A 7,415-nucleotide genomic window follows, 5' to 3' on the forward strand; every position below is an offset into this window, starting at 1 on the left:
GGGCAAAATCGAAACAAATTGTAAATTGTTGCCTTCATTGAAATCCTCTTTCCCGCATTCAATCCCGTGATTGATCAGGTCAAATGAGATGATTGAAAGCACTCAGCGGTCCGGCCTCTTGTAGGAAACTCCAGAATGATGATTGCAATTACTTAAACTCTAACCATAAGGGTGGTGTCTGATTGGTTTGATCTTGGCTCTAAAGGTCAAAAATGTCAGGAGGTCCCAGGTTCAAATCAAATGAGAAACAAAAATTCTTTTGTGGCCACGGAGGTTCAAATGCGGTGACTCCGGGCTACCTTCAAAGCAGATGGTTGTCCTGGGATTAGTTGACTCGCAAAGCGGGTTGGATATCCATGTTGATAAAAAAAAAATACTCAAACTCTGACCAGTCCAATCAAATACATAAATCAATCATCCAGTTCTGAATTAATCAATAACTCCAATTTGGTTGACCAAAAAGTCAAACTTTGACTCTGAAAAGTAAATGTTGACTAAGTTGTCGTTAATGCTTCTCAGAGAAAAACAATGATAAAATGATCACCTTAATCATTAAGCACTGGTGATCTTGGGCAAAGAATCCAATTAAGCACACACAGATTAAGCATTTTAAGAGTCTTGAACAAAGTACTCACGAGATGGGTGATGAACATATGATTGGCTTTAAATCGCCCATGCTTTAGGTGGACAACTCGATGAACCTTGTATATCTCCCATGCCTTGGGAAGTATACTTGATCAGGGATGGTGATTTACCCCGACCCGGTGGGGAACCCGGTTCACCTGACCCGAACGGAGACGGGGTTTCCCCGCTAAAACAGGTCCCGGGGCCGGAGATCCCTGATAGACTCAAACCGGGGACGGGGGATGTTACTCAAACCGGGGCCGGGTCGGGGATCCCCGGTAGAATCAAAATAAAGGATACTTTTTATAGGGTTTGACGGTGGTTTTATCAGGTTTTGACCGGGGATTGCTAGAATTTGACCGAGGACGGGATGATAATCCCCGTACCCACTGGGGACCAGGGCCGGGGGACGTTATTACAAACCGGGGCCGGGGATTACAAAACCCGCCCCATCCCCGCCCAGTTGCCATACCTATACTTGATGAATAGTGTATATCGCCCACGCCTTAGGCGGTATACTCCAACTTCCATTATATCGCTCAACATATAGAACTCACATGAGGCTTTGGGCAGATTGTGAGTATATCGGGCAACATTTTAAGCACAAGATGATTTAAGTAGCAAGGCAAACTGTTAATGTAAGGTTATCGCCCACCAAAGAATCCATGTAGAGGGTTATCGCTTTACAAAAATATCGGGCAAACAAATATCGGTTGATATACGAGCGATGTAAACTTCAAAGGGCAAACAAGGATATCGCTTGGTGTTTTAGGCAATAAGTATTTTTATCGCTTAGCACTTTGAGCGGTTTACACCAAGAAAGCTCATGACTAAGACAAATAAACATGGATACCAGGCACATTTTTGGACGATGAAACATGGATATCGCTCAAAACATGTAACAACATGCTAAGTCCAAATATATTGCTCAATCATAGTCTTGAATCACCAAGTTACCAACACCTCTTTTGTGGTCGATATATTAAGGATATTGCTCAATTAAGCCTTGAGTCTTCATTGGGCGATGTTCATCTATTATATCGCTCAATGAACAAATTTAACGAGCAAAGAACACAGATTTGACAATATCAAAGTTCACAGTTCGACTGAGATCATCAAATCATCCAATATTTATCAAATAACCCCGAAATTGATGATAGAAAATTGTTCAAAAACACCAGAATGCAAGTCCTTTCGAAGGAATTTGATTAAAATCATTAAAAACAAGGTGAATTTGATCATTTAAAGATCAAAAGTCGAACAGGAAGTTGTAGTTCAAGATGAGTATCGTTCCATTGCCCCAAAACAGAAAGTTTTGACATGAAAGGCTACAGATTGATTGATCGTATCGATTAGCATGAATCGATTTTGTTCTGATACCACATGTAGATCCCAAATCCACAGCAAATCAAGATAAACAACTGCTAATTGAGAAAGCAAAGATGAAGATCATGAGTAGAAACTGGCTAACTTCTTTATTCATGAAAACAGGAAATTACAAAAGCTCTCTAAAACCCTAGTCGACTTTCATGTGAATGATTGGAATGAACAACTTTCTATTCTAAGTCCATGTCACCTGTTTATATGAGACATTTACAATAAAAGCCCATTTACCCTTAGCCCAAATAAAAGATATTACAATATAATACAAGTAAATTGACTTTATAAAATTTTCAAATAATTAGGACTATCTTGGTCCTAACATAATGCTTTAATAAATCGAAAACCAGTGATGATCACGTCCACAATGATCAACTATGTCTATTCATTATGTGATTTGCATTTTTTTTCCATTTTACTTGCATCCCTCCAATATTCCTAAATAAGGTAAATATTTTACTGCTCCCTCGATCCTTCTAAAACAATGACTCTCTAATAGATTAATGAACTTACAAACATGAGTTTTTCAATCAAAAACTATGGATTTTAATTATTATTTCACATACGTTTGTGTTCATATATACATATATTCCCCCTCTCATGCCTATTTTAAATATCATAAGTGATGAAGATTTTAGGCTGTGTCAACTCTTTTGTTTTTGTGATGATACTGAATGACATACGAATAAAAAGTTTAAATACAATAATTGTATAATTACATTGAATAGGTTTCAATCTTTCAAAAAATTCTAACTAGATAAGATCGTCTTCGGTTGAGATGCAACTTCCTCAAGAAAGAAAAAAGGTTCCATTAGGATTAATAAAATGTGAATATGGGTCTACGTAAAACCCAATTTTCTGTTCGTGTATGTGTGTTAAACGTAGAACAGTTGTTCTCCAAATTCTATGTAAAACGTGAATGTTGTTCTCCAAATTCTAAATGCTTCAGATTATATGAGCTCATACACCTCGGTTCAAAGGTGGACCACCTCTTTATCTTGTAAACAGTTTTTTGGGCATCACTTTTCTCAAACTGCATATGAAGGTGCTTGCAAAACGACTCAGTAAAGAGACTCCAACTAACCAACAGTTACCATTATGCTACAAAAGAATCAATGAATCACGCCTAGCTTTTTACCTCAACATTTTTAACTTTTTTTTTATTAACCTGAATATCCAACCCACTATGCGAGCCGACTAATCCTAGGGCGACCACCTGCTTTACAGATAGCTTGGAGTCACCGCATTTTGAACCTCCGTGGCCACAAGGGGATTTTTATTCCTTCTTAGATTTGAACCTGGGACCTCCTAGTATAGGTGGTGGTTAATGAGAATGGAAATGAACACGAGTGTTCAGCTTAATATAAAAGAACGAGGACCTACTTAATAGTGGCTATCTCCTTCTGTTATGTCTCCTTCTTATACTCACCCCCTCAATCGACCCCTAATCACCACGACCAAGTCAAGTTGATTGTCGTTCTGATTATTCATGATGATGAGTGCATCGACAACGTCCAAGATCCAATTAATATTGATTGTCTTCAGCATTGCTATCATGTTACATATTCTAAATTATGTTCGTTCTCATATAACCAATGTTAGCAATCTAGTTTGTTGTTTCCTGCCTCACAAGTGTTTATTTCATATATTGTTGATCGAAACATTAACAATGCAATGCAATGCAATGCAATGCAATGAAAATACACATTCTCGTCCCTAACATGAATAGTTATAGTGTACCCCCTCAAATTAAATAACTAAAATTGGTGTACAAAGTAAAAGTTTCGTATTATAAAAAATTGCATGATGACGTCTTTTATTTTGTACTTTTTCGGCGAATTTTACTTTTAAAATTTTAGTCGAATATTTATGTTCGAAAAAATCGATCATTATTCCACAAATAGCCACCACGGGTTGTTTGGTTGGTTTTTCATTAATTCTTGTATGATAAACTGTCTGTATAGATCGAGAAGGTTTTTGTTTGAGAGTTTTTTCATAAATGGAATGAGCATGCGTTTTAACTGGGAGGGACATGTTTTGATTCTTTTTGGCTTTCTACATGAAGTTCTTTCCTAGAAGCTTACTGAATAAACCACGTTCTATATCATTAAGTCAATAACAAATAGTTATATATAGTTAGCTAAATAAGTTATGAGTCTTGTTAAATTCATTAAGCTGCTAACAAATATCCCGTTTAGTTAGTAACTTTTATTTTGTTGCTTGGGCTTGTTCTACCCAAACCCAACTACTTATTGGACCTTCGGCTTACACATGTTAATTATGGGCCAACCTCATTGGGTTCTTGATATATGTTTTTGGATAAATTGTAATAAAATAAAAATGTAGTTTACATTTTCTATTTGAATTAAGGGGGTGTTTGGGATTGCTTATAAAAATAATTTATTGACTTATTCTGGTGTGACACCGGTAATAAGTATTTTTGAGTGTTTGGATAAATAACTTATACCGGTGTCAAACCGGTAATAAACAGTTTTTAAAGAAGTTAAATTCTTCCGACTTATAATAAGTTGATAAGTGTTTTTGTAGAAAAATATAAGTTGTTTCAAATAAGCAATCTCAAACACCTCCTAAAAACATAGGTTCAAATAAAGAGTCCTAAAAAATAAGAATGATAAAGCAAGTTTAATTTTTTTATTTTGAAGTATTTTTTTTCTAATTAAAATTATTATAAAAAAAAACAAATATCTTAATTTGTTTTTCATTTTTTCTACAATATTTTTTAGATATTAATAATTATTGAATTTTTTATCTAATTTTTCATCTTGAAATTATTGACGATTTTAGAATTTGTAAATCATACTAAGGGGCCGTTTACCAAAAACTTATCCGGTAAGTGCTTATCGGTAAAATTCAACACTATTATTTACTTGCTGAGTAAGATTTTAGTCCACCGAAACGGTACCATATGCAACAATTTACACGATAAGCTCTTATCGTGGTAAGAGTCGTTGCCCTCACTTATCGGGTAAGACTCTTGGTCCTTGTCTCGCTCTTACTGGGTTTGTTTTTTGGTCTTAGCCATATTCATTCGGTATGGTAATGTGACTTGGTAAGCGCTTACCCGGGTAAGCGTTTGGTAAACGGCCCCTAAATCTCATTTGCTTAAATCGCATACGTGAACATGAACAATGATGTTTTTTCATTAGTTTATGTATGAACATGTAAACTCTAACATAGGTTCACGTGTGAATATTAATCTTAATTTGTATGAGAATCAATCTATAACTAAGACTCTGAATCAGTTTAAAATTCATATTTGAACATGTGAATTATAACATAGATTCACATATGAAGTTTAATTATAACTTGTACGTGAGTCAATTTACAACTTATAAGCGACATTTTGAATCAGTTTAAGATTCATTTGTGAATCTTAATTATAACTTATACACGAGTCAATTTACAACTTATAAGCTAGGTATGGGAATGGGCCTCGACCCGTAGGGGAACCTGGTCCACCCGTCCCCATCGAGGATGGGATTCCACGCTAAACCGAGGATGAGGATTGGGACGTGGATCCCCGTTTGTCTAAAACCGGAGATGAGGATGGGGACGGGTATCGCACTCCCCGTCCCGCTCCGTAACGTACCCATTGTATATATATTAATTACTAAATGATACATATTATTTGTTTCAACTAAATCGGTAATTCATAATTTCCTATCTCCTAACTATGTTTAGAATCTAAAGTTGTTATTTTTTTTTTTTGTTAATATTTAATATTTTGGATGTCAAGTTAAAATACAATTATTCGATATGTTTTGGATATTACTCGATATGGTTTTATATTACGCAATATGTTTTGGTACGTGTGACGTTAAGTTTTTTTTTTTTTATTAAATTAAATCTTTTTTTTTTGTTTTAGGTTATTAATTATTATACGATTTTGTGAATTTTTTATTATTAATATAAATCTCTTTTGATTTTAGTTTTATTGGGAAAATGTGAGATTTAACAATGTGTAGTCTCTTACATATTTAATTTAAAATAGCTTATGTAAATGAGCGAAAAATCTCCGTTTCCCCATTGGGGATCCCTGTTCCCATTGGATATGGATGAGGATGGAATGCGATCATATTCTCTGACGGGGATGGGGACGATGACAGAGATGAAGAATATTGACGGGGATGGGGATTGAGGTCGCTTCCCCATTTCCATGCCTATTATAAGCGAGATTCTGAATCAGTTTAAGATTTACATGTAAATCTTAATATTATATATATATATATATATATATATATATGGGCTTAATCAAATGAGAACTGAGTTGTTTGTGGTAACTGTGAGAACCAATCTCAACCACACATCTTAAATATCAATGGTTAAAATTGAAAAGAATCTTAATTAATGTGATTCCAAAATTAGATTAATGACATTTAATGAGATAATAAAAAAAGGGCAAAATGGTCAAATTAGATTAATGATATTTAATGAGATAATAAAAAAGGGCAAAATTAGATTAGCTTTTCATAATGGCTCAAAGTATTTCCTGCTTGTTTAAATAATTAATCAATTTAAAATCATGTTTTTGTTCTCTTAAAGCAAGGATAATCATTGGACTTGAGGAGTACATGCTACCGTATGTATCTGACACCCTAGTATCTGATGTACATTTGCATCACCAAAAACTCGTTGTTTTTTTATATGTAAATTCAAAACAGTAAGATGTACACATGTTACCACAGACATAGATATCACATATGTTTGCATTTCCAAACTGTTTGCACAGAAACATTAATCATTGTGGTATCCATGAATGATTTAGGTACCACACGAAACCACAACCTTTGGTAAATGAAAATGTACCTATGCAAACAATACAATAATATGTACCACATGTGTTTGCATAGATACATTCCCATTTCCAAACTGCTTGCAGACACATTAATCACTGTGGTATCCATGAATGTTTTAGGTACCACATGTGTCCACAACCTTCGGGGAATGAAAATGTACCACATGATACCACAACCTCCATAACATCTACATTTACTTCATGATAATTGGCATATACACTATCTTCATAAAATTGACATGAATTGAAGAATCAATAGAATTTTTACCATTGTTTTTCATTACGTTATCAATCTCCAGGATGAATTTTTTTCAGAAAAAAATTATTGATTTCACATTCTTAAATATTATGGATACAATCTTCAACAAATATGTGTGATTTCATGTAATTTATTAGAATCATGAACATGTTTGCACAAACGGAATAATTTTTTTGAAATTATTTCACTAAATCTTATCAATATTTTATTTTTGGAATGCAAATCAATATTAATTATTTTATTTGAAACGGTTGCATTTTAAAAAATTAAAATTTAATTTTAAATTAAGAATTGACTAACATACCCTTTTAATTTGATTTTAATTGTATAATTAAT

The sequence above is a fragment of the Cynara cardunculus genome (genome assembly GCF_001531365.2).
Source record: "Cynara cardunculus var. scolymus isolate 2C chromosome LG 13, CcrdV1, whole genome shotgun sequence".
NCBI lineage: Eukaryota > Viridiplantae > Streptophyta > Magnoliopsida > Asterales > Asteraceae > Cynara > Cynara cardunculus.